This window comes from Dromiciops gliroides, chromosome 6, assembly GCF_019393635.1.
Source record: "Dromiciops gliroides isolate mDroGli1 chromosome 6, mDroGli1.pri, whole genome shotgun sequence".
NCBI lineage: Eukaryota > Metazoa > Chordata > Mammalia > Microbiotheria > Microbiotheriidae > Dromiciops > Dromiciops gliroides.
Window position 1 is genome coordinate 174238260 of NC_057866.1, and position 27092 is coordinate 174265351.

The 27092-nt window shown below is 38.5% G+C and overlaps 1 pseudogene; it reads right to left on the bottom strand.

Moving 5' to 3' along the window:
• Nucleotides 1-6947: 6947 nt before the first annotated feature.
• LOC122732146 overlaps nt 6948-27092 on the bottom strand; it is a 45545-nt pseudogene continuing 25400 nt past the window's right edge.

The following is a 27092-nucleotide window of genomic DNA, read 5'->3' on the forward strand; positions in this document are numbered from 1 at the left end:
GGTAGGGAAAAGGGTGGGAGAAATTGAGGTGGGCCAGAAAACTAGGCCATGTGCTTCAGTGCTTTTGCCTGTGGAAGGAAATGCTTGTTAAATTTTAAGGTATTTAAGCTGCTAGAGTTTGGGGTATGCCACATTGTTTTAACTGGTTCCCCAATTCTCTGCATGCCAAAGTGGCAGGGGTTTCTGAATTGTCATTGATCTTTCTAATGCTGTCATAATGTTCTTTATGGTAGAAAATGTGGAGTTCTCTAGCATCAGTTTTGTCTGTGCCACTGATTTTCAATAAAGGCTGATTTAATTGATGAACCACAACATTCAGCTGATGCTGCTTAGCAAATGCTACAATTGTATCATTTCCTCCCCACTTTCCAAATTTCTTTAATTCATCAACATATTCTTCAAAAGGGGAGTCATTTACTATAAAAGACTCAAACTCTTGTCTATGGTTAATCATATAAGAAGCAGCTTCTTGTCTGTGTCTGAGATGATTTCTACAGTGACCTTCTAGCTGGTCTGCTAAAGCCCTAAAAAGGCAATTTCCGTCTCCTGATACTTTACGAAGACTGAGTCCCAAAGCATTTAACTGATCAGTGGGATTATTAAATGGGAACTGCCTTTATCGGCTCGTGCATTTCCCTTTGAAACAGGATCACTATTCCCTGTGTGGGCAGGGCAATGTACAACGGCTAGGGAAGAAGGCAGTTTTAGGGCATCTAAGAGGTCCTTGATAAGGTCCCCATTGGCAATAGCCTTGCCCGAGGATGTTAGAAAGCCTCGTTGACGCCAAATCATACCAATAAAGTGGCATATGCCAAAGCCATATTTTGAGTCAGTAAAAATGGTGGCACTCTTATCTTTAGCTATATTACAGGCCTGTGTAAGAGCCACAAGTTCAGCAGCCTGTGCACTAAAATGGGAAGGCAGAGAAGCTGCCCAGAGGGTGTCATAATCAGAAACTACAGCAGCTCCAGTAAAACGGGTTCCCTCTCTCATAAATGAGGAACCATCTGTATAGAGGACAAGATCAGGATTTTCTAAAGGTGTATCAAAAAGATCGTCACGGGGTTTTTCAGCCATATCAACTAAAGAAGCACAGTCATGCAACGGTTCCCCCGAGAATGGTAAGTTAGGGAGTAGTGTTGCTGGATTAAGAACTGTGCAGCGTTTTAAAGTGATATTCTCATTACCTAACAGGGTTATTTCATACTTAGCCAGCCTTTGATCTGAAAAGGCTTGTGTCCTGTGACGTAGTAAGAGAGCCTCCACTTCGTGAGGGCATTGCACAGTTAGAGGGTTACCTAGGACCAAATCAGAGGCTTTTTCTACCAAAAGCGCTGTGGCCGCCACTGCTCTAAGGCAAGGTGGCGCTCCAGCCGCTACAGGGTCCAGCTGAATTGAATAGTAGGCTATAGGACGTTGGTTAGGCCCCAGTGACTGAGTCAGGACTCCAGAAGCCACCCCCCTTTGTTCATGCACAAAGAGAGTGAAAGGCTTACTATAATCTGGCAGTCCTAGGGCAGGTGCTGATAACAAGGCCCGTTTTAATTCTTTTATGGCTGAGAGATGCTGGGGATCCAACTGTAAACTGTCTGGAACAGAACTTTTTGTAAGAGCTATGAGGGGTTTAGTAATTTCACCAAAAGAGGGTATCCATTGTCTACAGTACCCAGCTGCTCCCAGAATGGCTCTCAACTGCCTCTTAGTAGTGGGGGCAGAGAGTTGTTGAATGGCCTGGACTCGCTTAGAAGAGACAGAGCGAGTTCCAGCAGCCAAAATAAATCCTAAATATTCTACCTGGGGCAAACACCATTGTACCTTTGTCTTGGAAACCTTGTGTTCTCTCTTGTGCAGCTCCAGCAGTAAGTGACGGCTATCTTCCTGACAAATTTCAGCATTAGGAGAGGCCAAAAGTAAGTCATCTACATATTGTACTAGTATGGAGCCCTTAAAGGTAATAGAGGCCAGATCCTGCTGTAAAATTTGGGAAAATAATGTGGGACTGTCTACAAATCCCTGTGGGAGTCTAGTCCAGGTCCACTGTCTATTTTTCCAGGTAAAAGCAAATAAATATTGGAAGTCCTCATGTACTGGTATGGAGAAAAAGGCAGAGCAAAGGTCTACCACTGTGAAACATGTAGATTCATAGGGAATCGAGGAAATTATCGTAGCCGGGTTTGGAACTATGGAATGTCTAGGAATAACATAATTATTAATTGCTCTAAGATCTTGCACAAAACGATAAACAGGTTTACCATCTGGCCCAGGCTTGGGTTTTTTAACTGGCAAAATGGGAGTATTGCATGGAGAGTGATGACATGGAATAATAATACCCTGGCTTTTCAAAGCCTCAATTATAGGGGTGATCCCTTCTATTGCTTCCCTAGACAATGGATACTGTGGAATGGAGGGGGGTGGTCCCCCCTTAACTTTAAAGGTAACAGGCATGGCAGACTTAAGAAGCCCCACCTCATTAGGGGATGAGGCCCATAAAGACTCAGGAATGTCAGAGGGGATTTTGGATACCTCCCCTGCTGTTCCTTGAGCTTCTGTAAGTAAAATTGGTAATAAATGAACAGTATCCTCTGGCAATTGTAAGGAGACAGCCCCATCTGGAGCACAAGATATGGTTGCTCTAAGCTTGCAAAGGAGATCACGACCTAATAAATTTACAGGGGCATCAGGCATGAGTAAAAATGAATGTTCCACTGTTAAGGGCCCCATAGATACCATGCGAGGATTCAATTTTGCCACTCTCTGGCTCTTTCCTGAGACTCCCACTACATTCAAAAATCCTACAGGTCTACACCCAGCATCTGGTTTGCTTACTAATACTGATTTAGAGGCTCCTGTGTCTAGCAGACAATCATAATAAGTCTCCCCCACTTTTAAGGTGACATGTGGTTCATTACTCTGGGGAGGTGAATGGACTGGCACAAGTGCATTCAAAAAATCCGGATCTGGGAATATATGGCTTTCATTATCTATGTTCCATTCCTCCCCAAGACACCATCATTCCTGTGTCCTCTTCTGAGGGGGGTCTTGGTTACCATTATTCTGGTACTGCCTTTCTGTATTCCTCCAAAAAGATCTATTTCTATTTTGATTTCGCCTGTAATTAGAATTAGAATTTCTTCTCCAAGTCCTACATTCTCTCAATTCATGCCCCTCCTTACGACAGTAACAACACACCTTAGTGTCCTTGTTCCAGTGTCCACATGGCTGACTAGGAATCGCTGGTGCCAGAATGCTCTGTTTAGGGTGATCTGGATCTTCCTCACGTGAGTCAAAGACATAATTTGCAAGTTCCTTAATTCTATCTACTGAGAGATTTCTCCAGTCTGGACATTGTTTCAGAAAGTATCTGCGTATTTCTGGCAGTGAATTATAAACAAATGTGTTGAGAATGATACAGGAATCTCTTAAATCTACTGGATCCAATCTGGTGTACTGTCTAGCGGCCTCACAAAGTCTATCATAAAATCTGTTTGGTCTTTCATTAGCCTCCTGAGGTAGGCTTAAAAATTTCTGCCAGTTTTCCGGTTTTCTAGAGCAAGATTCCATTCCCTTCAGAAGTGTTTCTCTAGCATCTTTTAATCTTTGGAAATCCCTATCATCATTATAATTCCACTCTGGATCCTTTAGAGGCCATTCCACATCGGCCTTACCTTTCGCAACAAGGGCATTTCCTGCTGAGATAATATCTGTAATCTCAGTTGGGGACAGTAAAGTTTCCAAAAGGCAAGTAACATCAGCCCAACTGGGTTGATATGCATTAAATATAGTCCTTAACTGTGAAATTACAGTGTTTGGATTTTTCTCAAAACTAGGGATGATTGATTTCCATGCGCTCAAGTCACTTGGTCTAAAGGGGCTATATTTTCTGACTTGAATTGGCACTCCCTTCTTACTATGTTCTATAGCTTCCTGCAGAGGGAGTAGTTTCTGCTGATCTGATTCTGAACTTGGATCATCTCTAGTAGAAACAGCCATTTTGAGGTCTCTCTCCATATGTGAGAGTTTCCCCCACATCATAACAATGATAATAACAAAAACAATGATAATAACAAAAACAAAAAAAAAACAACAAAAAAAAATAAAATCCTTAGTCGTATGAACTATGGATGTGGTATTAAAAGGTATTTCAATTGCAGGCATAAAATTTCTACTTATATTAAACGTATTTTCCCAAAGATTCTCACGTATACTATTATACAAAAAACTTTTTGCTGCCTGAATGAGGAAAAAAACCAATAATGTTATGAAGGACCATTGAGTAAACTATTCCTCTAAGTCGGGATGTTATGCTGTCCCAATACATTCCGATGAGAAAAATCAAAGGGATGGTAGAATATTCGAGCATCTTGCCCTTTAAACTGGGCTGGCTTTTCTGTTTAAAGCAAGACTTTTAGAGGCTTAAAGTCTTTAAGGGAGATTAGACAAAGGGAAAGTCCGCGGGGGGGGGGGGGGGGGGGGTGTATTTGGAAAATCCACCGAATTAGCCGGCTTATGGCCAAACTAGGGAGGGTGGGAGGGTCCTTAAGGTCCCTTCGGGGTCGCCAAACTGTGAGATTTAAAATTGGATATTAGATCATAAATCTCCCCTACTTAACCCTTCCCTTAATTTATCTCCCAGACTAGTAAATGGAAGAAGCTTCTGGTTTTCTAGATAGAGCCTTTATTGTATATAAGGTGTTGTTGATTAGAAGGATAGGAAAATAGAAATACAGTACAAATCGTCTTAAATCTAGGCTTAGTCTATATTCCTTATAAAAACTCACCAAACCGATTTAGGCCACCTTTGGAGTGAGTCAGACCGTCTGTCCCGCGCCGCCAGGAGTCCCGCCAAGCCGGCAAAAAAGGCTACTCCCCTTCTCTCCACCCCGGAAGTCAAAAAACCCCGGCAGGCAGTCTGACATGCGCAGCAGGCGGACTGTACCCGGCAGGCAGTCTGACATGCGCAGCAGGCGGACTGTACCCGGCAGGCAGTCTGACATGCGCAGCAGGCGGACTGTTCATCTCCTCCCCAAAAGGGTGGTCCTTGAAAAACTGGCGTCTTTCAGTTATCCTAACCGACTGTTAAAAACTTTCATATTTTACCACATGAGTCAAATTTGTTTAAAATGGGAGTCATTCCACAATTGATAGTTCATCAAAAGGCATGAAGTTTTCAGATGAAATAATCAAGGCCACCTATAACCATATGAAAAAAAAAATGCTCTAATACACTATTGATTGGAGGGATTCAGGTAAAAACAATTCTGACTACTGCTTCATACCTACTGGATTGTATAGTGAGACAGCAGAGGAAAACCACAAATTTTGTAGGGGATATGGGGAAAATTAGACATTAATACACTCTTGGTAAACTGATTGAAACATTCTGTAGAGCAATTTGGAGCTATGGATTAAGGACTATAAAACCATGCATACTCTATGACCTAGTAATACCACTACTAGGTTGATATTCTAAAAGACATTTTAAAAAAAAAAGGTTTAATTCAAAATTGGGGTGATGTCCATAATTTGGTGAACTTCTGAACAAATTGTGGGATGATTGTGATGGAACACTATTGTGTTGTAAGAAATGACAAGCAGTATGCTATCAGCAAATCCTGAAGAGACATACACGAACTGATGCAAAGTGAAATGTTCTGTATACAAAATAACAGCAATATTGTAAGATGATCTGCTGAGAATGACCTCGTTATTTTCAGCAATTCGATGATCCAAAGCAACTTTGAAGGACTTATGAAAAATGCAATCCATCTACAGAGAAAGAAGCGATGGTATCTGAATACATGTTAAAGCATAATTTTTGTTAGTTCCTTTTTCTAAAGTGTTTTTGTCTGTTTAATGAGGAAATATTTTGCATGAGTACACATGTATAACTTGTATTGAAGTACTTGAATTCTTAAGGGGGTGGGGAGGGAGGAAGGAAAAGAATGTGGAACACAAAGTTTTAAAAATTTATGTTAAAATATGTTTTTACACATAATTTGGGAAAATAAAATTCTAAATTAAAAAACTAAAGAAATATTCTTCTATCTGTATTCAGACACCATCAGTTCTTTCCCTGGAGATGGATCACATTTTTCATATGTCCTTCAGAGTTGTTTTATATAATTTTATTTCTCAAAATAGCTAAGACATTCACAGCTGATCATCTTATAATATTACTGTTAATTTGTATGCTGTTAATTTGTATGTTCACTTTGCATCAGCTCATATAAATCTTTCCAAGTTTTTCTGATAGCACGCCACTCATCATTTTTTCTTTTTTTTTTTCCTTTTTAGGGATGAGCCCAAAGGAAAATAAGAATGGGCTGTTTATATCGGAGAAAAGGAATCACAGTGAGGCAAAGCAAGGGCTTAGGCATTACACAGGTGAGAGGCCTGAGGTGAGAATGAGGCTGGATGCTGAGCAGTGAAGCAGGGGCTCCACCTTCTGGAAGGGCAGTTGACAGACCAGGTAAGGGGCAGAGCCAGGACTAGCACAGCTCCCCAGAAGCCACTGGCCCAGGCCTGGCTTAGCCCAGGGCTAAGGAATAGCTCTCAGTCCTGCTTCCAAAGGAGTCCAGGGGAGGGGATGAGAAACGGCAAAGCAAGGTATCTAGTTCTACAGGAAATAAGCCTTGCTCTTCTTGGGGGAAGGGGGATGGTCTAGGCTGGGCCAAGCTTAGATGCTTATGATGGGCAAGGGATGAACCCAGCCCACTCGCTTTCTATAAAAAAAGTTCTCTTCTTTATTGGCATATGTTTCTTTACAAAACCGGGCCTGGAGGGGCTGTGGAATGTGAGGATGGATTCTGAGTCAGCTCCGTCAGTTGTCAGCACCACTGGCTGTGCCAAGAGCCCAGGGCTGGATCAGATACCAGACCAGGCTTCAGTCCCCAGAGAGGGGAGTGCTTCCTGCACAGCCTCTATATGTAGCAGGGGTCCAGGAGACCCTACTCCTTGGCAATGGTGAAAGGCTTCTCCACTTCAATTGTGCCACAAGCAGCTATTGTCACATCCTTCAGGGGTTTGTCCCGCCCATCTATCTTTGTGTTTTCCACCTTTCGGACCACATCCATTCCTTCTAGAACTTTGCCAAACACCACATATTTGCCATCCAGCCATGGTGTCTTGACAGTGGTAATGAAGAACTGTGAGCCATTGGTATCCTTGCCAGCATTGGCCATGCTCATCCAGCCTGGCCCATAGTGCTTCGGGTTAAAGTTCTCATCAGGGAAGCGATCGCCATAGATGCTCTTTCCTCCTGTGCCATCACCCTAGGTGAAGTCTCCACCTTGAATCATGAAGTCCTTGATCACATGATGAAATTTGCTGCCCTTGAAGCCAAATCCTTTGTCTCCTGTGGCCAAATCCACGAAATTGTCCACTGACTTTGGAGTTGTCTTCCCAAAAAGACCAATGACAACTCAGCCTATATCTTCAGCAAGTTGTAGATCAGCTAAATGGTGCAGTGGATGGAGCACTGGCCCTGGAGTCAGGAGTACCTGAGTTTGGATCCAGCCTCAGACACTTAAAACTTACTAGCTGTGTGACCCTGGGCAAGTCACTTAACCCCAATTGCGATTCCCTTCTTTCACCCCTCCCCCTTATCCCCTTCTCCTCTTACTTTCCTGCAGGGTAAGATAAATTACTATACCTAATTGAATGAGTATGTTATTCCCGCTTTGAGCCAATTCTGATGAAAGTAAGGCTCACTCACTCTGCCCCACCTCCTCTATCTCCCCCTTCATTCCATAAGCTTTTTCTGGGTTCTTTTATTTGAGCCACTTTACCCCATTCCACCTCTCCCTTTCCCTTTCTCCCAATGCATTTCTCTCACCCCTGAATTTTATTTTTTAAGGATATTGTGAGATTAAAATTGGATATTAGATCATAAATCTACCCTACTTAACCTTTCCCTTAATTTATCTCCCAGACTAGTAAATGGAAGAAGCTTCTGGTTTTCTAGATAGAGCTTTTATTGTATGGTTGTCACAAGGTGATGTTGATTAGAAGGATAGGAAAGTAGAAATACAATACAAATCGTCTTAAGTCTAGGCTTAGTCTATATTCCGTATAAAACTCATCAAAAGCCGAAGGCCACCTTTGGGGTGAGAGACCGAGTCAAGCGCATGCTGTTAACCAAGAGCCCGGCCGAGTCAAACTCCAGTCCACGTCTCTCTGTGCAGCGCAGCCAGGAGACTAGCGGAGCAGGAAAAAAGGCCCCACTTCCGTTCTCTCCTTGCCTTTTAAGCTCGCACCCCAGAAGTCGAGTGCTCAGCAGGCAATCTGGCCTGCATTGCAGACGGACTGGTGTGTGTAGCTCATGCTGTTGGTCTCCTCCCCAAAAGGGTGGTCCTTAAAAAAAAACTGGCATCTCTTCATTATCTAACCGACTGTTAAAACTTTTTACCACAATATCATCCCTTCAAATTCAACTTACACATATGCCCTCTGTGTAAATATATTTAATAAAGCTACCCTAATAATGAGAAATTTCTTATGAGTCACAAGAATCATCTTCTCATGTAGGAATGTAAAGCCCTCCAATCTTTTAATGGAGAAGTTGCTAGATCTTGTGTTATCCTGACTGTGGCTCCACAATACTTGAATTAATTCTTTCTGGGTGCTTACAATATTATCTCCTTGACCTGGGATCTCTGGAATTTGCCTATAACATTCATGGAATTTTCATTTTGGGATCTCGTTCAGGAAGTGATGAGTGGGTTCTTTCAATTTCTATTTTGCTTTCTGCTTCTAGAATATCAGGACAATTTTCCCTGACAATTTCTTGGAAGATTATGTCTAAACTCTTTTTTTGATCATGGCTTTCTGGTAGTCCAATAATTTCCAAATTATCTCTCCTGGCTCTATTTTCTAGGTCCGTTGTTTTCTCTAATGAGTTATTTCATATTGCCTTCTGTTTTTTTTTTCTTTCTTTTGGTTTTGCTTCATTGTTTCTTGATTTCTCATAAAGTCATTAACTTGGGGGTGGCTAGGTGACACAGTGAATAAAGCACTGGCCCTGGATTCAGGAGTACCTGAGTTCAAATCCAGCCTCAGACACTTGACACTTACTAGCTGTGTGACCCTGGGCAAGTCACTTAACCCCCATTGCCCCGCAAAAAAAAAAAAAGAATTAAAATAAATAAATAAATAAAATAAAGTCATTAACTTCCATTTCCTAAATCTTAATTTTTAAGGAATTATTTTCTTCAGTGAGTTTTTGTAGCTCCTTTCCCATTTGGCCAATTTGGCTTTTCAAGGCATTCTTTTCCTCATTTTGATATTCCTTGTCATGGAAACTTTTTAGGGTCAGCATTTTTTTATGTTTCTTCATTTTTCTAGCCTATTTCTTGACTTTAAACTATTTGTTAAAGTAGGGTACTGCTTCTGTGGTAAAAGGTATGCTGTCGCAAGCTTCAGGAAGTTTGAGCAGCTGTTCTCTGAGATACTTCTAGGAATTTGAAGTCCTTAGTCCTTAAAAGCTGGAATGATTTAAGGAAAGGTATATTTACCACTCTCCTGGCCTGTGTTCTGGTCTACAAGCAACCATAGGCCTGCTTTTCTGCCCAGGAACTATGAAGCCTGCTCCCTTATGGCTGCAAGCTCTTGTGTGCTGGTGCTACTCCCCTGCCTGAGACCACCACCCAAAACTGTGACCTGGATCTGAATATGGGCAAAACAACAGTCCTGCCTCAGTACTAACAAAGAGAGCCCTATAGTCTTCTGGAGTTGTTCAATCCCCTTACCATCTGTGGACTAAGTCCTGCCACTGATTCAGAGGCTTTGGAGGCCTACTCCTGGTTTGCTGGGGCTGTGGTTGGATCTGTGCTGGCATGGCCTGCACAGGGCTGTATTCCATCCTTTTTTTTTCAGGGCAATGTGACTTGCCCAGGGTCACACAGCTAGTTAAGTGTCAAGTGTCTGTGGCCAGATTTGAACTCAGGTCCTCTTGAATCCAGGGCCAGTGCTCCGTCCACTGCACCACCTAACTGCCCCCTGTACTCCATTCTTATCCCAGTAAAACAGACCTCTCCTTCCAACCTTCTATGTTTCCTTGGCTGGAAAATGTTTTCAACCATCCTTTTTTTGGTTCTGCTGCTCCTGGAATTGTCTTATGGCATTATTTGAAAGTATTTGTAGGGCTCTTGAGGAGAGCTCAGGCAAGTCAGTGCCTTTCCTTCTCAATCTTGACTCCAACCCCCTACTTATTAAAAAAAATATATTATTATCATTGTTGTTATGATCATCATTACTATTGTATCATCATCATCAAGTTTTGCAAACCACTGTATATTCTTCATCGTATTTGCTCCTTAAATTGTCTTGTGAAGTAGATGCTTCTCCCCATTTTATAAACTAAGAAACTGAGGTTGCAAAAGGTGAAATGACTTCCTTAGGGTTATGTAGGTTTAAAAACCAAGCTTTACTGATTCTGAGACTGGCAATTTCTAAACATCTTCATGATAAAACTATTTTGAGTGTTTATGGGAAAATGCTCCCATTTATAAACCATAAAAATAAGTGGAAAAAATAAACTGGGCCCTGGTTTATGCACACTATGGAGGACTGTTATATACAAACTATACTTTCTGTGCTTTTGGGTTGCCTTGATTTCAGTATATCTCAAAGGAAAGAATACCATACATAGAGGAACAGAGAAGCAGTGAATATCTTAGAACAAGAATTAAGATAAACTGCAGTCTTTTGCACAATCATCCTTTCATTTTAGGTATTTAAAGCATCCATGATGAATCCTGTAAGCTCTCAAAAGAGGAACTGAAAATAATTCAAATTGGATGAAATGCATCATTTGGTTCCTATAGGGACCAATTACAAATAAACTTCCTCATTAGAGCTCTAAATTCCTATAAAGGACATCAGACCAGTAACTATCCAACAGGAAAGCATTGGTATATACAGTTCCTACTGATATTCAGTATCATTTAAATTTGACATACTATTTGAAATATTTTATAGGAATATGTATCCAATATGAGAGCCTCCCAATCCAATAATAAGAAAGAAAGAAGTGGTAACGTGTTGAAATTTCTCCTTTACCTGCATGTTACATTCTATTTTCCTTCTCTGACCCCCCTTTCCTGTTTTTCCTGCGTTCCTCCCTCCTTATGCTTTCCCATCTCCATTTAGAAACCCATCTATTGCTCTCTCAAATTCATTGATGTGAATACATTGCTTCAGTGGTTCTTCTATAATTTATTCCATATCTGCTCTCAAATTTTCCTATTTAAGTGGATGAGGTTTGTTTCCTTCTCTGTCATTTTCCCCTTGACTTTGATTTTTAAAACTAAATTTCAGTAACAAGGGCAAGGAGATAGAAACTTGAGACAATTGCCAATAAACTGCAAAGTCCAAGTGACATTAATGGCATGGCTTCAGTGAAAATCAAAATAAACAAAAGAAGCCATATAAGGGTCATAGGCCAGAAAAGAAGAAAATAACCCCAAAGAAATGCTCTTTGTACAATTCAAATTATGCTCCTACCTTTGAAGAGGGAAATCTCCTCAGCTGGATAAGGATATCGAATCATTCTTCATCACTGTTCATTACCAACATTACAAAATTAGTTTCCTAAATTTGACCCAATGCATTTATATTGAGCTCCCAAACAAAGTGCCTAGTAGCAATTGTTAGCATAGCATAATGCCAAATTCAATAAAAACACTACATACAAATGAGTTCAAAACTCAATCAAATGACTTGTTGTTGTACATATTCCCACCAATGATTCTGATCTCACACCACCCCTGCTAGCTCATCCTATGAGATTCTTATCCATTTCTTCCTATAATACTGATGAAGAGGTAGGACCATCTACTGTGTTGGATAACTTTTTCAATTTCTCTTGATACCGTGAGGTATAGCTTGGCATTGTGATTAGAGAGTTGGCCTCAAAGCTAAAAAGATCAATGGTCAAATTTGACCCCTGAAACAAAGTATATACTGGCTGTGTGACCCTGAATATCTGTCCTCCAGGCCAATGGTTTCAAATTCAAATTGAAATGGAAGCCATTGGATCACACAAAAGGATTCCTGAATGCTTCATGTTGACTTTAAAAAACACGTGTCACCATAATCTATGTTTTTGTTAAATTTTTACTTATATTGTTAATTATAATTACATATTAATCTAGAGTAGTTGCAATTAGGAGTGCTATGGGTTCAACATGACCCTTTACTCATGTATTTGACACCTCAGCTCTTGGCAACTCTCTAAAGCTCTAAGTTGTAAATAAGGTGTCAAACTACATTGGCAGGGGGGCTGAGGTGGTTTAAACATCCTAATTAGGAGTTTCTAATACCAATGAAATTCCAGTTCCCTATTTTAAGAAGAGCAGTGGAGCACATATGTTATGTAACAGGTATCGATTTTTCTTGTTATTTGATCAGTCCATCCTTTTAATTTAGTTCTCTCTTGGCTTACATCCTCTACTCTATTTCTGTCTTGATAAGTATCAATATTTTGTATTTGTTGTAACCTATTCACACACACACCATAACTGTGGGAAATATTATTGAAATTTTGCAAATAAGAACATATTTTGATTTTGATCTTAATTCCATTGAGGGAGGGGGAGAATTTTGAAGTCTTAATTTAAAGAGCAAAGAAACATCCTGTGTGGAAAGGAAGACAGTGCTCACCACTGAGCCCCTGATCTTTCTCCTTGGGGGTTTCATTAATTCCCCAGACTAGCTCATATAGCCAAGGGTATAGGTCCTCATCAACCATTTGAAACTAAGGTCACTTAACTACCTATCTTAACCCTTGTTGGCAGTTTTTTTTCTTTGTTGCCAAGACAATAATATCATTAAATCATTCCCTATCATGGAATTTCATTTTCACCTGTTTGAAAATGACTCAAGAAGGAAAGCTGTCAACTAGTTTCCAATAGAGAAAAGCAAAAATATTCTTGAATTGCAGCCAGCCAACACATTACCAATTTCAAACTTGAAGCTGTCAACATTACTTCTCCTCCTAATCCCTGTTATTGCCCACCTTCTTCCCATTTCACTACTTTCACTTCAATTCTACAGACAGGGCAAGAAATAAGATAAGACATATTGATCAATTTGGTTACCTATTCTCAAACACTGGGTAAAGTCACAGTTCTATTAGTTGTCAGGACCTCCTTCTCCCTCATTTTTCTCATCTATAAAATGAGGATATTATACTAAGTTGTTTCTGAAGTCAATTACTTTCAGATGAGATAGTCTATTTCTAGTCACTGCAATAAAAGTTTTGATATATTTCTTTTCTTTTTCTTTTTTTTCCTTTTTGGAGAAGACTTGAGATTTTGTTTACATAACCCTCAGAAGTGATAAAAGTTCATCTTCCAATGTAAATCAATACCCACTCTATAATTTGCTGTCTTATACAGTTTTCTGGGACACTAAAAGATTAAATGACTTGGGTAGATTGAAACAGACAGCATGGTCCAGACCAAGACTTGGACTCACGTCATTCTAACTCTGATTTGTCTCTAAACTCCTCTACGACATTGTCTCTTTTTTATGAAATAAAATCAATGGTTAAAATTAGGCCATTGGTCAATTACATAAGTTTAAATGCTATTGTGCTATCCCTTATTCCATTAATACAAGAGGTGAGTAACCAAGAACTGACTTTATGACAAAGAAGACTGTTTAGAATACCTGTGATGTTATTATGGAAGCATTCTAGTTCTAGAGACATAGGGAAAGAGGCAACCTTTTTTTGGTCTGTGTGTGTGTGGTTTGGTTTGGTTTGGTTTGGTTTGCGGGGCAATGAGGGTTAAATGACTTGCCCAGGGTCACACAGCTAGTAAGTGTCAAGTGTCTAAGGCCGGATTTGAACTCAGGACCTCCTGAATCCAAGGCTGGTGCTTTATCCACTTTGCCACCTAGCTGCCCCCAAGAGGCATTCTTTTGATACAGGTGTGTCATCAGACAGGGGATTCCATTTACAGCTACACTGTATTGATTGGGAACTACTTTTAAGGGCCAGTCTCTAGGAAGCAATAATGTTGCAATAGAAACTAAAAAAAACTATTTTAATTTTCCTGTATTCTATTTTTTTTTGTTTTCTTTTCTTTTGTTTTTGTTTTTGATGAGGCAATTGGAGTTAAGTGACTTGCCCAGGGTCACGTAGCTAGTAAGTGTAAAGTGTCTGAGGTCAGATTTGAACTCAGTTTCTCCTGAATCCCAGGCTGGTGCTCTATCCATTGTGCTACCTAGCAGCCCCTCCTCTGTTCTATTAGATATCATTTTCACAGAACCAGTTGTATTTGTAGCTTATGAAATGGTAGGTAAGATTATCAGGCAGATAGGAGATTCAAAATGTTTATTTTTTTTAATTAATTCTGTTGAAGAAAGAAAACTCAATATTATTCAGATTTGGTCACCAGTTAAAATTGAGGAAACAGATTAGAACTTGATAGCAATTCCAGCCAGTTCATTTTTAATGTCATCTCTAAGATGAATGGGAATATTTAGCATAAATATTTCTCTCCCTCACCATGTTCTCTCTCTGTCTCTGTCTCTGTCTCTCTCTGTCTCTCTGTCTCTCTCTCTGTCTCTCTCTCTGTCTCTCTCTCTGTCTCTCTCTCTGTCTCTCTCTCTCTCTCACACACACACACACACACACACACACACACACAAACACAGGGAATATAGAGACATCAGATTAAAAACTGCCTGGGTTTAAGTCCTACTTCTGACACATGTGGCTATGTGACCCAGAATAAGTCATTTAATCTCACAGTGTCCCCAACCAACTCTCTAAAGCAATAAGTTGTAGGCTATTTGTTGATCTGAATTCGTAGATAGAGTTTCTACAGACAGAAGCTTCATCCTCCAATGAAAAATGTAGGTGAAGAGAAGGAGAAACAGAGACAGAGAGATATAAAGGATCTGATTTCCCTGCCACATTCTAAAGCTAGAATGCAATCATATTTTCTTCCTTTCTCAGCCAATTTCTTGAACCACCTCTCTATATTCATTACTCCAACTTCCTCACTTCCCATGTTCTTTTCACTTGGTGACTTTGTTAGTTCCTACGGATTTAATTATCATCTCTAAGCAGGTGACACCTAAGCCTATATCTAACCTGTTTCTCTGCAGTCTCTTACATTCTCATTTCAAACTTTATACCCCAAACAGAACTCTTTACCTTTCTCTCCCAACCCAACCCTCTTCAGAACTTCCTTTTTCTGCCAAGCACATCATCATTATACCACCCACGATGTTATTCTCAATTCCTCACTCTCCCTTGCCCCACATAACCAATAATAATCCAAGTCTTGTCATCCACACCCCCGCTTCTGTCCCTTTCTCTCCATGTATGTAGCCACCATTTGACCTCTTACCTGTATTATTGCAATAGTCTCCCAGTTATCGCCTCTACCTTTCCTTGTTTTTTTTTTTTTTTTTTGGTAAGGCAATTGGGGTTAAGTGACTTGCCTAGGGTCACACAGCTAGTAAGTGTCAAGTGTCTGAGGCTGGATTTGAACTCAGGTCCTCCTGAATCCAGAGCCAGTGCTCTATCCACTGGGCTACCTAGCTGCCCCACAAGATAATTCTTTATCCACATCACATCCAAAGTGATTTTCCTTAAGTGCACATATGACTATGTCACTCCTCTACTCAAATAAGTCCAGTTGCTCCCTGTTACTTTTAGGAGCAAATATAAATGTCTATTTTGGTAGCTTTGGTCCTATACAAACTTGCCCTAACCTGTATTTCCAAATTTATTAAATATTATTTCTCTTCACTAACTTTTTTTCTGTTTATCATATACATTAAAGACACTCTCTCCTGTTCTCTCCCCTCCACTGACAATCCTTAGTTTACTTTAACACTCAGCTGAAATGTCAACTACAGGAAGCCTTTCTTAACCCCTAGCTGCCAAATGTCCTCTCTCTAAAAAATCACCTTTTATCTATTTTATGTGTGTATACACATATATTTTCATATATATATATATATATATATATATATATATATATATATATACATACACATTAGTAGAGACAGATATATACACATATACATATAGATACATATATATACATAGACACATATACATATACATTGTACACATACACACATATACTTTATTAGTTGAGACAATGTGTGTGTGTGTGTGTGTGTGTGTGTGTGTGTGTGTGTGTGTGCGCACATAAGCTCCTTGAGGGAAGGGACTTTTTATTTTTACCTTAGTATTATTAGTGGCTAGAACATAGTAGGGACTTTACAAATGTTTGTCGATTGATTAATATTCTTAAAATCCATGGAAGAAATTAGCTAGTTTTAAAATCAATGATTTATATAGTTGAAGCTTAGCCATCCTAACATAACCTTTTTTTTTAATTTTTAATTTTTTGGTGGGGCAATGAGGGTTAAGTGACTTGCTCAGGGTCACACACCTAGTAAGTGTCAACTGTCTGAGGCCATATTTGAACTCAGATCCTCCTTAATCCAGGACTGGTGCTTTATCCACTGCGCCATCTAGCTGCCCCCCCCCCCACCAACATAACCTTTTATAGTTCCATTATGCTTCATATCTCTTGCTAGTTCCAAGTTCACTGCAAACCTCAGGAAATCATTTTGATTCTGATGATACTGGGACTTTTAAATTTGGGGATTATGCATTTACTTTCTTTTTTTCTGGCCCCATACGTCCCCTTCTTCATTAAGTTTTCATTCTTACCCTGAATAATGATAACCACAAATATAATGTGAAAGAAAATACATCATTCTGGCAAGTAAGAAGCATAATTATTTGTTTTCCAACTTTATATGTAGAAAAGCTTCATAAATTAAGAAATATAGGGTTGAAGCTATTATTCAGCACCTGATATAAAATGCTAGCCTTCTGTACTTCATCAATAATTTTGTGAAGAACTCCTACTAAGGGCCCTGAAATGTGTTAGGAGACTTGGGGCTTTTTAAAAAAAAAAGTTATAAGACCTCAAGGAGTTGAAAATCTCTTTTTGAAGAAAAAATCTATATATATGAGGAAAATTCAGATCAAAAGAGATATAATGAATTGCTACTTTTATGATGAAGTAATAAGACATTAAGTTTCAGCCAATAGAGACTCAGAACTAACAGTTATGTGACTGAAAAACAAGTTAGAGTAAGGAAATATGGGCACTGAAAGTTTAAGTAAATCCACATCAGTCAAGAGCATGGATTGAGGTAATGATGGGTATGTAAGGATATGATTTTGAAACTGAAACCTATGGGCTAAATCACTTGCTAAGGTCACATATGTAGTAAGTGACATAGCTGCAATTCAAGCAGATCCCGTGACTTTCACTTCAGCACTCTTCCCTTTGCCATGTTATCTCCACCACTTGGAAGTTATGCTAGCAAACTCTGACAAAGTAATCCCAACAAGTTTACTGATTACAAACTGTTAATGCAATGCTTTACATAAGAGGGCCATTATGCAGATCTCTACATAAAACATATGATTTTTTTTTCCTCAGGGAGGCAGGAAGGGAGCCCCATTCCCATGGAAGAAGGGGACTACACACAGTTCAAGGACACATGGGGGCCAGGGACAGCAGAACCTATAGATGTAGGACCACACCCATCCCTGTCGACCAGGCCAGAACTGAGCAGGAGGAGCAGACAGGAACACAGACAGGAAAGGATGGGTGATAAGCAGGCTAGGGACAGACATGTAGTATTGAAATATGAAAGAGGATAGGAGGAGAAGGAGAAAGGTCTATTCTCTCTGGTCTGGAATTCACAAACCTAGCCCCAGATCCTGTGGCCTGCTTTCAATTGGAGAGTTTTGTTTTGTTTTGGAAGGATTCAGGAGACCACGGAGAGCTGAAAGAAGGGCAGGAGCACAGAAAGACAGCACAGTACTGCACAGTAAAATTAAAATAAGTGTTTTGTTTTTGTTTTTATTTAGGCTTCTTTCATAATACTTTACTTAAAGTTGAATTTGCAATGTGAATTTATGTAAAATGAGAAGTTTCTGTATTTGCAAATCCAAATCTTCAGATTGTACAATCTGCAGACCAAAGCTAAACCAGGCAATGTTATTTCCACCATTGCTTACTATGGATAGCTTTGCTTGGTTCAGTTGTGTTGATTTCCTAGGTAGAGGACATAAATCCTGAACACTGTAGATTCTCAAAAGAATAGTCACCCAACAATGACTATTTTTTCCTGGCTAAAGCAAGTCATATTAAACCATCTACTGGAGTTTGAAGGAGTTATGACTTGGATAAATAGAGATGTTATCTACATTATTAATATCACAGCTCTTTAAAGGTTTAGAGGTAATAAGTGCTTTTAAGAGTCCTCTCCAGGATTAAAATAAAGACAGCTTATCACAGTGGATAGTCTTGCAATTAAGACTTGTAGTCAGGAAGATATCAATCGAAATCCTACAAACATTTACCAAATACATGTTCACAAGTCAGTTAGCATTTTAAGAATAAATTTATTGATATTTCTGTTTTTACATCACCCAGATTTACCTCTCTATTTGTCCCTATCTTCTCTTCCCAGGGAGCCACACCCCATATGTTTTTATTTTACATTATCATTTTTCACTCTCATTTTCAACCCCATTAAGCAAATTTAAAATCAAATTAAATTTAATTTAAATTAAGCACTTAATACATAGATGCATAGTCCAGGAAAAAAATATTTCTTCATTGGCCAGGTCTGAAAATAGATGTTTCATACTGCCTTTTAAATCCATAATCTCTCTGATAAGAGGGGATTGATATGTTTCATCTTTATTCTTTTAGACATAGGATTTATAATCATGTTAAGAGTTCTGAAGTTCCAAATTTTTTTTTATAATGCTATTATCATTATATAAATTGTTTGTCCAGTTCTGTTCACTGTACTCTGCTCTAGTTCATATAGATTTTCCCAAGTTCCTCTGAAACTATCCATGAGTTCATTTCTTGTGACAAAATAAAATTCCATTTTGTTCACATACTACAGATGTTAAGCCACTTCCCTATGTAAACTTTACTGAGGATTTTTAGGTTTTTTTAATTATATTGCAATCAGATACCTCAACTTCTCTTTCACAGCAAAAAAGTTAGAATAAATTATATAACACCCTGGGTCCATCTGAATTTCATCATTATGTCCTAGCTGCAAACTTTAAAACTCAGTGAGAGGCACTTGTTTTGAATGAAGAGCCAAATACTTCTCCTTAGACTTATAATGGAATTTATTAATTTGATCATTAACAGTGCTATGCTAAGGTTTAGTAAAAAATCCAGCAATTCAAACAGTTAAAGAAGAGAATCCAGCTTTCCAGACCAGAGTCCAGAATCCAGTTTTCCAGATCAGAGTCCAGAGTCCAGAGCCCAGTTTTCTAGAACAGAATCCAGCTTCCTCCTGATGAGTTCTTACCACTTCAAGAAGACAAGAGAACTCAGAGACTTTATATTAACAGTTTTGTTTTGTTAGTTTTTGTTATATCCTTCTGTTATTATATACCATCTGTAACATGTACTCTCTGTAGAGGCCCTCCCTCTGCAAGACCAATGTCAAAGTGTTGCATTCATGAGGGATTGCCCCTCTGGACAAAACTTTTCTCTCTCCCTTTTCTATATTGATATTAACATATTATTTTATTAGCTAGCATAGGATATTATTTTTGGCTGTTTCATTGAGCAAGCTCATTCGTTTTTCAAATGAAACAAAGTGGGGAATGTGGTAAAAAACAGAAGTTTTAGCTGAATCACAAGAGAGTTGAGCGCATGCTACTGAAGTGGCTTTTAAAGGACCACCCTTTTGGGGAGGAGTCTGCGATGAACGCCTGTGTGCCTGCTGCTGCCCAGAGAGCGTGACCAAGCATGCCGTATTTCTGGGACGCCAACTTAAAACTGAGAGTGGGAACAGAATTTTGCTCTCTGTCTCACACACTCTGGCTTGACGGTGCACGCTTTGGTGATTGGCTCTGGTTCTTGGTCTGGCAGGCAGTTTTGGGATTCAGTGAGTTTTATAAAAGAATATAGACTAAGCTTAGATCTAGGATTATTCATTTGTATTTCTACTTTCCTATTTCCTTAATCGGTATCACCTGTTTGTTGTCTAAACGATAAAGGCTAATCCCTCACTGATTAAAGTTCAGAGGCTTCTTTTTCTTAGTGGTCTGGGAGATATATAAGGGAAAAATTAAAAGGGGAGTTTAATGATGTTATATCCAATTTTAAATCTCACAGACTTCAATAACCAAACTTCAATAATCCTCTCAACAAATCTCTAAAAAGCTTGAAGTTGGTTTATTTAATTTATTTTACACACATGCATGTGCATGTGCACACATGAATATACACACACAGAGTCCTGTATGTGAAGCAATAATGTTAGAGCATCATTCTTATTTGCAACTTGTATTTATATTTCTGACCTACATTTCAGAAATAATAGCCAAATGTGGATCCTTGTCTTTGCTTATACAAACATGTGTATAGTTTATATATACATAGGAATCTTGTTATATTATTATGAATTAAAATTATAATTCATAAAACACTTTTCTACTGAGATGATATCTGCATATCAATTTGACATTTCACCTATGAGAAAAACTAGGAAGTTGGAATCATCATTTTTGTCTTATGTCTCCATCTGAAAGGCTATGAGATGATGATGAAAACCTGAGATGATGAGAACCAGAGAAAGAATCAACTGAAACTAGTCATTTGGATCTATGGAGTAATCTCTGAAGTTATTTTGTTTGTAGTATTATACAGACTAAGGATAATTATTCAGATACTGAAATGTTAGATGCTGCAATTCTAATGAAATGAAAAAGTTTGATAGAGCTTCACTGGAAATGTAGTTATGGAGTTAAAAAAATACAGCTCAATTATCCCTCTTCATTCCCCAAGCCCACATTCACATACCTTTTTCTCCTTCATGTTCAAGAGATATAAACTTTTTTTATTAATTTTTATACTGAATGGAATTTTATTTTCCAAAATATATGTAAAAACAAATTTTAACATCAATTTCTTAAAAATTTGTGTTCCAATTTCTCTTCCTCCTCCATTCCCACCCCCCACCCACTAGACACTATTGCTGTTATTTTGAATACAATACATTTCACTCTGCTTCAGTTCATGTAGGTCTTTCAGGTTTTTCTGATAGTATCCTGTTCATCATAACCTGTATAAAGTACTTTAAACTTGACAAAGAATTTTCTTCACATTATCCCAGCAAAGTAGGTACCATATGTTTTGCCATTATAATCAATCATCATAACTATTTCCCTCCATCCTATTCCCTTCCCATGATATTTACTCTATTTTCTATCTTCTTTTAACCTATTCCTCCTCAAAATTGTTTTACTTCTGACTGTCCCCTCCCCTACTCTGCCCTCCCTTTTTTTCACCCTTCCTTCCTTATCCTCTTCCCCTCATACTTTCCTGTAGGGTTGAACAGATTACTCCTCCCAACTGGGTGTGAATGTTATTCCCTCCATGAGCCCACTCTGATAGGTTTAAGGTCTTTGAACTAATTCTGTGTTCTAAATTTTCTTCCTCCCTCCCTCCTCAACCCTCCCTATGAAATCAAGCAATTCAATATGTCATACTTGTGCAGTTATGCAGAGCATCTTCACCTTCCTTAAAAGTGTTTTGCTTTTTACTGCTCTCTACCCCAATCTGCCCTTCCCTCCTTCCCCTCTTCCTTCCCCCTTTATCTCCCTCCCCTCCCTCAGGGCAAAAATATATTATAATACCTACTTGAGTATGTATGTCAGTCCTTCATTGAGCCAATTCTGATGATATTAAGGTTCACTCACTCCCCAATTCCTTCCCCCTCTTCCCCTCCCCTCCATAAGCTTTTTTCTTGTTTCCTTCATGTAAACAATCTCTCCCCAGACCATCTCTCCCTTTCCCCCTCCTCCAGTCTATCTCTCCTACTCCTCAACCTTATTTTAAAGATGTCATCATGGGTTAACTAGATGGCACAATGGACAAAGCACCAGCCCTAGGCCCAGGAGGCCAAGAGTTCAAATCAGGCCCCAGACACCAGACAACCCACCTTGTTTGCTCCATAAAGAACAAGGATATACAAAAATAAATGTTTTACAAATACCATCCCTTCAAATTCATTTCAGACCTGTGTCCTCTGTTTATTCCTTGCTAAAAAAGTTCTTTTGAGTTGGAAGTATTATTTTCTCATGTACGATTGTAAACATTTTAATCTTTTAATGTCCCTTGTGATTTCTTTTTCCTGTTTACCTTTTTATTATTCTCCAGGGACTTGTATTTGAAAGTCAAACTTTCCATTTAGTTCAGATCTTTTTATCACAAATGACTGAAAGTCCCCTTTTTCATTGAAATTCCATTTTCTCCTCTGAAATATTATGTGCAGTTTTGCTGGGTACATGATTCTTGTCTGTAGTCCCAGTTCCTTTGCCCTCTGGAATATCATATTCCATGCCCTCTGGTCCTTTAATGTAGAAGCTACTAGATCTTGCTTTATCCTTATTGGAGCTCCACAGTATTTGAATTTCTTTTTTCTTGATGATTGCAATATTTTCTCCTTGACCTGGGAGTTCTGGAATTTGGCTATAATATGCCTGGAGGTTTTCCTTTTGGGATCTCTTTCAGGAGGTGATTGGTAAATTCATTCAATTTTTATTTTAGCTTCTGCTTCTAGAATATCAGGGCAATTTCCCCTCACAATCTCTTCGAGGATGATGTCTAAGCTCTTGTTTTGGTCATGGTTTTCAGGTAGAACAATGATTTTCAAATTATTTCTCCTAGATTTATTTTCCAGGTCAGCTGTTTTTCCAAGGAGATATTTCACATTGCCCTCTATTTTTTCATTCAATTGGATTTGCTTTACTGTGTCTTGGTTTCTCATAAGGTCACTAGCTTCCATTTGTCCAATTCTAATTCTTAGGCAATTATTCTCATCAGGCAGTTTTTTAATCTCCTTTTCCATTTGGCTTTTCAAATTGTTAACTTTTTCTCATGACTCTCCTGCATTGATCTCATTTCTCTTTCCATTCCTTCCTCCATTTCTCTACACCTTCTTTCTATTTCTCCTACTTTCTCTTCAAAATCCCTTTTGAGTGCTTCCATGGCCTGCGACCAGTTCATATTTTTCTTGGAAGCTTTGGATGTTGGAGCTTTGACCCTATTATGATCTTCTTCTTCTGAGGTTGTATTGTGGTCAACCTTTCCCCCAAAGAAGTTTTCGATGGTCTGCTTTCTCTGCCTACTCAACCTGGCTTACTATTTCTTGACTTTTTACTCCTCCTTAAAGTGTAGCTCTGCTTCCAGGACACAAGCCTGCAAGGCTTGTGAGTAATCTAAGCCCCTTTCTCTTTGACTCAGAAACAGAATTCTGATTGAACTCTGATTCTCTATGTTCAGAAGTTTGGCATGCTTTTGCCCCTCCCCCATTGGGCTAACACCACTCAATTCAGCCCACTGGTTCAGACCCAGGGCGCTTCACCCCAACTCTAATAGATATTGCCTCCACTTAACCCAGCCTCCTCCTGAACCCCCTCATCAGTCCATGATCCAAGCCTCAGAACATTCTGGTGCTGAAGACGCCGACATGCACTGGAAGCACTGTCCCTGGATGGGTCCGGACTCCACGCTGAGCTGTTCAGCCTGATTAGTAGGTGATTGGAATTGCCCTCTTTTGCAGAGAAATAGTCTCACTCTGTTCTTATGCATATTAGGTTGTTCTGGATTTTGTTTTTTTACTGCATTATTTGGGCATGAGTGGGCAGGTTTATCTGGAGCTTGTGGGAGTCACAGGCTCTCCTTCACCATCTTGGCTCTGCCCCCTTGAGATATAAACTTCTTACTAGAAATCATGAGTCTTTCAGGTTCTCAGAGATTTAAATAATCCTATGATAACTGCCAAGCCTACTCACTTAGCACTGACCATCCTTAATTATTTTATATTATTTTGCATATATTTTGTAGTTATTCATTTATTTATGTAAACATTGTAAATTCCAAGTAGAATTTACTCCTTGAAGGTATTTTTTCTTTGCCATTTTTGCCATTTATTTTCTTTGTACTCCCAGTATCTAGCACAATGTCTTGCTCATAGACACTTAATAAATGTTTATTTGAATGAAATTAATTGAATTCTTACCAATGATAAGAATGAGAAGTGATGATAATTGTTATAATATTATTTTGCTTTTACATATAACTTTTCCTTTATGACTCTCTTAATTAATCCCCTCATCATTATCTAATACCCTAAGCCCTGGTGCAAACACATGACCTATTTCAAGGCATCTCCAAATGCCTACTTAGTGCTCTGGCACTATTGTAATCAAGCGGTGTCACATAAATATGGTTTCTTATTAATGTGATCGCCCTGTAGCTCATGTGCACAGAACAATGTGTATGGCAGCTTCCATTTTTGATATTCTAATATATTTAAACTTCATGGAACTGGAGTACAAGATGTCCTGCAGTGCCATGAGCTATTCAGTTACTTTTCAGGTAGCCAAGATGTAATTTTGAGTGTCTCAGCTATTATTGGAACGCATGGAACCCTTCATTTTAGCTTAATGATTTTTTAAAGAGAGAGTTCAATCTCTCCTTCAAAGTTCCCTTCTCACAATGAAGTCCTAAAGTATAGTCTGTGCTCTTGCCTTTTTCCCACCTGGTCTGAAAAGATAAATGCTCTTTGGTTGCCATCCTACAAAGTATAGAACAAGCTTATACAGTGAAACCAATTCAACTGACATTATCTTTGGGAAGAGAACTTTAACTGGCACTGATTGGCAGAAATGCATGGAGAGGCTTCCTGGGCATGGGTGAAAAAAGAAAATTGGAAAGTTGGAAAATGAACTCCTAAATGACAGCACTTTATAGAGCTAATACTGTCTTCTTAGGCTTGAAACACCAGAATCATCTTTGATTTTTCTCTCTACTTCAACCTCCTTTCTCCCCCACACCCCACATACATGAAATTAGTTTCCAAATCCTATAGATACAACCTTGACAACATCTTTCAGATTTTTCTAGTTATTTCCAATCACTAGACCATCACCCAAGTTCAAGCTCTTATCATCTATCACCTGAATCATAGTTTCAAAGTGGATCTTTTTATTTCCTCCATCTTTCTTCTGTAATCCATCCACCACAAACTGCCACAATAATTTCCCTAATGCATATATAGTCATGTCTCCCCATTGCTCAAAAACCTTTCGTGTTTTCTATTTCCATAGGATTAAAATGTAAATGTTTTAGCTGAACAAGTAAGGCCTTCTGAATTCTGATTCTAGTCAGAATATGTGTGTGTTTATTTCAAAGTATTTACTTTGTGCATTTTATATTACAACCAAAATAGAAAAAAAAAAGTTCATTGAACTCAATATGTCATCTCCAACCTCCATGATTTTGCTTGAGTCATTTCAATAAGCCTAGAAGGCCTACCCTATTGACCACTTCTTTTCAGACTTTTTCCTTTATGCTTTCCCTCTGGTTCCACCTCTTCAGTGAAGCCTTTTCTGATTCTCTCAACATAAAGGTTTTCCAACTGAATTGTATTAGGTTACTTCATCAGGATTCCTCCTTTGTTCCCATTTGATCATGTATGTTCTTTATCTCTGACCCAGTAAGTATGTTCTTTGAAAAAAAGCAGAGATTTTTGTCTGTATAACTAAGCCCCTTTAACATGGAAGAACTCTCATAAATATTAGTTGAAAGAAAATATTTGAAATATAGCAATTTAAAAGTCTTTATTTTAAAAATATTCTACTTGCATATCTTTTATTTTGACATCACATTAATTTCTGTAAATCCATTTCCCCTAACCAACAAATCACTCCTTAATTTTAATATTTTTTTTTGTAAAACGGGGGAAAGGCAGTTAACAAAAACTAACCAAAATTGGAAAACTAATGCATTGTTGGTGGAGTTGAGAACTGATCCAACCATTCTGGGGAGAAATTTGTAATTTTGCCCAAAGGAATATGGGGCTATGCATAACCTCTGATCCAGTAATACCACTACTAGGTCTGTATCCCAAAGAGGTCATAAAAAAGAGAAAAGGACCCACATGTACAAAAATATTTCTAGCAGCTCTATTTGTCGTGGCAAATAATTGGAAATTGAGGTGATGATCATCAATTGGTGAATGGCTGAATAAGTTGGGATATATGAATGTAATGGAAGATTACTGTACTATAAATGATGAGCAGTCAGGTTTCAGAAAAAAAACTTAGAAAAACTTAAGTGGAGTTATGCTGAGTGAAGTGAGCAGAATCAGGAGAACATTGTACACAGTAACAATAAAATTGTGTGATGGTCAACTTTGATAGACTTAGCTCTGCTCAGCAATACAATGATCCAGAAAAAAGCAGATTGAATCATACTGTTTCTACTTTTTTTTTCTTTTTTGATGTTTTTCTCTGTTGTTCTGATTCTTCTTATATAACATAACTAATGCAGAAATATGTTTGATGTGATTGTGTATATATAATCTATATCAAATTGTTTTCTGTATTGGGGAGGGAGTAGGAGGGAAGGGAGGGAAAAAAATTGGAATTCAAAATCTTATAAAAACAAATGTTGAAAACTAGTTTTACATGTAATGAGAAAATAATAAAATAATTTTATGATAAAATATTATAATCAAAAAATTCATCAAATATTAAAAAAAGAAAAAACTAACACATAATTTACGCCTGACATATCCATGAATGTCTGATTTTGCAAAAAAGGGGTAGAGAATATTTTCTCAACTCTTCTCCAATACCACACCTCATCACTATAATTACAGATTTCACTCTGAATTTATTGCTCTTTCCATTTTCATTGTTGGAGTTAGTGTATATGTTTTCTGGTTATGTTTCATTTTGCAGCATTTCATGTACTTTTGCTAAGATATTTCTCTGATTGCTTGATATTTAGAGTTTCTTCATCTATAAATTAATGGCATTGAACCACATGGTCTCTAGGTCTGTCCATCTTAAACATATGACCAATGAGATTGAAATCTAATGGATAAATAAGAATTCAAAGTGTAAAGAGAATGAAAGAGATTATCATGATAAAAAGATCTGCTTGTTTCTGAGGCCAGTTCAGTTGGGCTAGAATACAGGGTCC